A 6,938-nucleotide genomic window follows, 5' to 3' on the forward strand; every position below is an offset into this window, starting at 1 on the left:
CCCCTTCCCAGGAATGGGAGACAAATGTTAGCCAAATTATTTGTTGTTGTAGTTGTTTGGTTTTGTTTTTTTAAAAGATATTAAAACTCAGCTTTTATTTGTTCAGTTATAAAAACTTAAAGTTTAAATGTATGCTGTATTTCTTCTCAGAGCAAAAGTGTTCTTCTGTATTACTATCCTGTATAAATTTGTTTTTGTTTGTGTGTTTGTTTGTTTGAGACGGAGTCTAGCTCTGTCTCCAGGCTGGAGTTCAGTAGCACAATCTCGGCTCACTGCAACCTCCGCCTCCCAGGGTCAAGGGATTCTCCTGCCTCAGCCACCCGAGTACCTGGGATTACAGGCACGCACCACCACACCCAGCTGATTTTTGTATTTTTAGTAGAGATGGGGTTTCACCTTCTTGGCCAGGATGGTCTCAATCTTCAGACCTCATGATCTGCCCACCTCAGCCTCCCAAAGTGCTGGGATTACTAGTGTAAGCCACCGCGCCTGGCCAATCCTGTATAAATTTGTTAGCCAAGATAGCTACTTGTATGAAAGGAGAGGGAAGAGGGTGATGGACGGAAATGATTGCTACAGGACAGTCCATCCTTCCAAATCTACTGGGATAGGGGAGTGAGGGTGGGAGAGAGATGGTCCCACAGAGGCTCCCGTGGGTAAATGATGGGTGCATCCCTCTCTGCAGTCAGGCTGTACCTATACTTCCCAGTCCTCTAAGAGGTGTCATTCTGGCCACCTCACTCAGCCCAGTCCCTAATCCCATTCATGTTCACTTTCCTCATGGGCTGCTCCTGTGCCTGACTTCCATCATGACTGGTTCTGATTAGGCCTCTGGTTTCTCTATCAGCCTTAGATCATTAAGACAAAGACATGCTTGCTACCTTCAAACCTGTGCCTGGCATGTAAAATCAAGCAAAAAATGTTGGGAAGTCTTGGAGTATCTCTTCATATCCTTATTAATCACATCTAGATCACATTATTTTCTGATCACAGTTCCATATTATTTTTAATATAAAATGTGCATGTAGTAAAGAGTGTTTCTCAAAGTATCAATAGGAGATCAGCTATGTTTGAATGAGCTTTATTTTGCTACCATGGTCTAAGGATCACCCAAAGGCTCAAGCTTGAACCCTGTGGAACTGGTTAGTTTCTCTGCTCCAGCTGGTTAGTTTATTTGCAGCTGGTTAGTTTCTTTGCTCCATGACCACAGTCCTTACCTGAAGCTTAGCCAAGTCACTCCCCAGGAGGATCAAACCCTAAAGTAATAATGATTCAGTACAAATTAATCATTCAATGATACTAGAGGGGGACAAAAAGTCCATACTCACTGAAAGCATTATCTGCACATGTGTGTGTATATTAATATATTTTTTTCTGCACATTAGACAAATGCCACTGGCAAATTTAAAACAACTCAGATGGCTGGACTCACACTGTCTTTATCTTATTTTAAATTATTCAGTTCACTCTACAACCTCAGCATCTCCCACATTCTTCTACAGCCTCTGCAATACTAGGCAAACTCAATGAGTGAATCCCCACCATGCGTGAACCACTTTATCCTCATGGCCATTCTCTAGGAATCCACTGCAGCATTTTTCCCAGCAGATAACTTTCCCATTCTCTACCAACACAAACTTCCACTCCACCACTGCACCTGCTGGCAGGAAAACAGTATGAGTCTAGAATGCAGCCTTGCAATAGTAAGGTGTGATGTAAGTGTTCCATCTCCTAAGACTCTCATGGTTTCCAGTTTGCAATGAATTGCACATCAGTGCTTGTGATATAATGGATCTGGAACCTGACACTAACTTGCTGAAACTCTGAAGATATTGCTACTACCCTCTTTGTTTTCTGTGTACTCTTTCTTCCACTAGAGTACTTCTGCCATTATCCATTTCCTGCTTTAGGTTTAACCCTGGAGCCTCAAGACTGCCACCGAAACCAACATCTCCCCTAGAAGAGTTCCTAGACAACATTTCGCAGTCCTCATAGTCAACCAAGTCCAATTGTGCTAGGCTCACTTCTTTGGCTCTGTCTATGAGCAAGTTGCTAGAAAGCAACTTCTCTGCAAAACATGTAGCTGCTTTAGCAGATGTCTCTTGTCCTTTTCCAGAATACCCATTCTGCTACAGGAGATTCAAGTCTTTCATTTCTTGAAACTTCAGAATAACTCAAGTTACCAGTCTCAAAGGTAACTAGAGCTTCTGTGTCTGAAATCTATCCAGCAGGAACATGTTCTCATGAATTGTCACAGACGTTTCCATGCTGCTTCCTGTGGGTCTTTGGTTTTAGAAATCAAATGTCCACTGTTTTCTTGAAGATGCTCTGGTTTGGTGAACAGCTCCTGCCTGGAAGGTCCAGGGTTCAGTTTACCACTAACTCCCTGATTGCTTCTCAGAACCGCAGCCTCCCCAAGAGAAACATCCTTCTCTTGTTTTATGTCCCAGTCCTTCCTCGTGTCCTTGTCCTTCCCCGTGTCCATAGGCTGCCCTGCAGCAGCCAGACAAAAAGCATTCTGGCAAGACCCTCTCCAACAAGCAGGGCAGACAATATGGCACCAATGGCTGAGAGGCTGTGACTCCAGGAGACAAAGGGACCAGGAAGGGGCTCAGGTCACACAGAAAGAGTCACCCAAATTCTTTATTTATACTTCTGTACAAAGAGGACTCATCTCTAAAATGAGGAGAATAATAATGCCCCATGCATGGGCATTTCATAAAGATTAAAGTAATATATATTTCTGGAATATAATGCTCATTCTTTGAGTGTTAGCTATTATTATTATCTTACTGAATTTGTGGTCACTGAACTTCAAAACACATCCACTGCTAACTCTGTTGTAAGCACCGGAGCATGGGGGAAACATTTTATTCATCTTTATACACTTCACAGTAACTGTGTCTGGCATAAAAGGTTTTCAATATGTGTTTACTGGTTTGTTTTAAAAATATATCTACATTTAAGGTTAGTGCATTTAAGATTGATATCTATTTGGCCTTGTTTGATTTTAATGTCAGAACACCTTTATATGAGAGATCAGAGGAGCAGCAGAAGCTGCATTTAAAACAATTTGAGCAATAGGCAACTCCAGGGCTACTCAAACATTGAGGAGAATAGACCTGACATCTTGATGAAAGAAAAAGCTTGTATGCATTTCTGTCCAAAGTTCTAAAGTTTTAAAGACATTTTCTCGGCATTGAAAAGAGTAAGTTCTATTATGAAAAAAGATTTAAAAGTACTATCCTATCCTATATACCTGAAGAAAAGTAATTTTAAAATGCCATTTGCAATAACAACAAAACTGTAAAGTACTTCAAATGAATTTACAAAATGTGCAAGACACTGTAAATTTTACTGAAAAGTATATCAGATTATGAGGGACAAGATTCAATATTTGTAAACATTCAATTGTCCACAAATTTATCTGTAAATTCAATGCAATCCTAATAAAAATCCCCAACCTATTTTTTATATAACTTAGCAGTATCATGCTAAAATTAATATGTAAGAGTAAATGCAGAGCAGTAATCAAGGTAATTTTGGAAATAAAAAATAAATTCTAGTTCTTTAATTTCTAACACCAAACTTTATTATAAGGTAGAGTAACAACCAATATAGTACTGAAGTAAGAATAGATAAGTGGATCTTTGCAATGGAACAGAAAGTACACATATACTGTATATGGAAATTTAGTATATGCTAAAAATGACATTTCAAATTTGTAGGTAGACAATTATGTAATAAGTGGTGTTATATCAACTGGGTATCCATTGGTAAAAAGAAATAAAATATATCATTTTTTCATGCTAATTACAAAGTAAATTACAACTAGATTAAAATCCGAAGGGTAAGATTAAAAAGTGTATAAAAGTGTTTGGCCCGGCGCAGTGGCTCACGCCTGTAATCCCAGCACTTTGGGAGGCCGAGGTGGGCAGATAATGAGGTCAGGAGATCGAGACCATCCTGGCTAACATGGTGAAACCCCGTCTCTACTAAAATACAAAACAAAACTAGCCAGGCGTGGTGGCGGGCACCTGTAGTCCCAGCTACTCAGGAGGCTGAGGCAGGAGAATGGCGTGAACCCCGGAGGCAGAGCTTGCACTGAGCTGAGATAGCGTCACTGCACTCCAGCTTGGGCGACAGAGCGAGACTCCGTCTCAAAAAAAAAAAAAGAAAAAGAAACAAAGTGTATAAAAGTGTTCAAAACAAATAAATGAAAATGCATGCATGAAATTGAATAGGTAGATCCTTCTTAGGATTTTTTTTAAGTCATAAGAGAAAGAATTGGTAAATTGACTACTTTAAAATAAAACTTTTATAATATGACAAATAATATACAGAAAGATTTTTAATGGAAGACTAAGAGAAGATATATCAACATATGATAGATAAAATATTGGTTTTTGGATAGACAAAGGAAAATTCTCTAAAAATGGAAGGAAGTACAAACAATCTAATGTAAAAATGGACCAAAAAAACCCGAGTGGGCAATCCACAGAAGGGAAACACAAATAGGACATTAAACATATACAAAACAATGCTCAATTCCATTAGAAATCAAGAAAATGAAAATTAAACAATCACTTACTCTTGTTATACCCTTCAGGTTGGCAAAAAGAAATTGTTTGATATTATCAGCTGTAGCAGAGAGTATAGGTAAATGTGTATTCTCATAGCCAGCTAACGGGATTCTATATGGGGCATATCTTATGTTCTGATAATTCTGTTTTCTATGTTCAAGTTATGTAAGAGTGAGACTGGCAACACGCTAAATGTCCACCAATACAAGAATGGCCAAATAAGCGCATCTTTACAACAGCTGATGTTTAAGTGGGTAATATGAGATATGTACTATATAAGATACACTTATGCATACTGACATGGAAGATCTTGAACACAGATTGTTGATGGAAAAAAGCAGTTGCAAAACTACACATATAGAATGTAATCATTATGTTTGTTAAAAATACATATTTCCCCAAAATAGTATATATTTTCTACATGTACTAAATGTTTGTAACTGCATGAGTAAATATATTCAAGAATGCTCACAAATTTTTCCTGTGCAGAGGGCACTAGGATTTGAGGAAGTAGGCAGAAAAGAATTTAGCCTTACCTGTAACATTTTAATTTTTACAAGGTGAATGGTCTACTGTATTACACCTGTAATAGTAATAGCTGGAGAAAATGTATCCTAACTCCTTCCTAGACTTTAGGACACTGTTTACTGTATCTTTGGTTCATTGTGATGTTAAACATTTAAAACTCTGTGAATTCAGTTCTACAATTCTCATTCTACTGATAACTAGACGTTGGATTATATTGGGCTTCACTGTTTTTTCCCAATTTCATTATTCAAGTTCTCTACATTGTATTTAATGCCTTCTCGAAGAGATTTTTTTATCTAGCATTCTATTTTAGGAGGACAGAATGACAGAAAAGTTTTTGATGCCTAATTTTCTCTTTAGCCTTAATTGGCTTGAATAATTCTCTTTCTCTCTCATGTTGTAATCCAAATGGATTTATCTTGATAAATCATGTTGAGGAAAAAGCGAATATTTTTTGTATCCCAAGAGACTTCAGAGAATAAAAAATAATTGCTTTGTTGTTTTTTTCTGTGCTTGTATTCATACCCCAAATATTTCACAGTTGTCTTCAGAAACATTGCGTACTTTAAGAACTCAGCAAATGTTTTCTTTAAAAAGAGAGAGAGATCACAAGCCATCAGCCCATTTGTTTCCCCTCTAGACCTAGGTGAAATCCATCTACTCTGATGCTCATAAAATGGGGACCCTCCTGTCCAGAACATCATTTCTCTATGAGTATTTTTCTCATCCCTTTGATTTATTTCCCTGCTTTTGTCATTGTAGAGAGCTATCTTGAATCATAAAGAAAGCCCTATCTTTTATATATCTGAAAAAGACAGGGATATAATTGAACTCTACCCACAGGTATAAAATAAAATAAGCCCATAAATACAGCCATAACGCTGGGAAAGTATAGAAAATGTTTGTGTTCTCATTATTTTAGGAAATAAGACTTTAAGCAGCAAACAGCATATGAATCTGCACTGACAGGTAATATGAAAATGAGCAGAAGGAGGCAAATAAGGTGTGACTCATCCCTAGGGTCATTTATCTCCAGGAAACAGGTTGCACATATTTCTGAGCTTCTGCCCCTTGGTGGGGAGTACCTGAGGGGTAGGGGACAGGGCACCCACCAGCAAGCTTTACAAGCACTAAGAAGTGCCCACTGACCTCTGGGTTGGTGGGCCTGCTATCCTCCTTCTCTCCACGCCAGAGAATTTCCCTGGGTCCTGAAGCTTTGAACCCTAACAAATGATGTTATGGTTATTCATCCTAATCCATTTTAAGCTCACAGGCTTCACAGTCACCTCAGCATCTGTTACTGTCTAATGATCTTATATATCCAGTCACAGAGATGGCAGGATGTGGTAGTAAAAATGCCTTTTCTCCCTCTCGGGGCAACCCAAGGTCTCACATCTGGCACATACAAGTATCAAAGTGAAAATGGAAGCAAGGAGAGGCATATAGGCAAAACAACAACAACGACACACACACACACACACACACACACACACACACACAGAGGTGACAATAGCTGGAATGAAACCACCTTTGAAAAATTATGACAGTGAGAAAAATCTGACATAGCTGACTCCACCGTGCTTCTAACCTCACAAGCTAATAGTCTTTGCTCATTCCTGGGCGCAGGTTAAGTTAACTATGGAAGAAATTTAGTTTTAGTTTAACTTTAAAACAAAGATATTAGTCCCTTCCCAAAACTAACCCTCTCCTTGCTTGGATATAAAAACCACCTTCGTAAAGCTAACAAACTGGCCACAAAATTAGAATTGTGGTTCAAGAGTTATGTAGCCAGAGGTCAAAAGATTTGTAACCTCCCCAATTTCTCTT

General features: G+C 38.5%; 1 pseudogene; it reads right to left on the minus strand.

Moving 5' to 3' along the window:
• Window positions 1-1,523: 1,523 nt before the first annotated feature.
• Window positions 1,524-5,668, minus strand: LOC108543970 (starch-binding domain-containing protein 1 pseudogene; annotated as a pseudogene).
• Between the last annotated feature and the right edge of the window lie 1,270 nt (window positions 5,669-6,938).

This window comes from Rhinopithecus bieti, unplaced genomic scaffold (assembly GCF_001698545.2).
Source record: "Rhinopithecus bieti isolate Rb0 unplaced genomic scaffold, ASM169854v2 scaffold_26311, whole genome shotgun sequence".
NCBI classification, from domain to species: domain Eukaryota; kingdom Metazoa; phylum Chordata; class Mammalia; order Primates; family Cercopithecidae; genus Rhinopithecus; species Rhinopithecus bieti.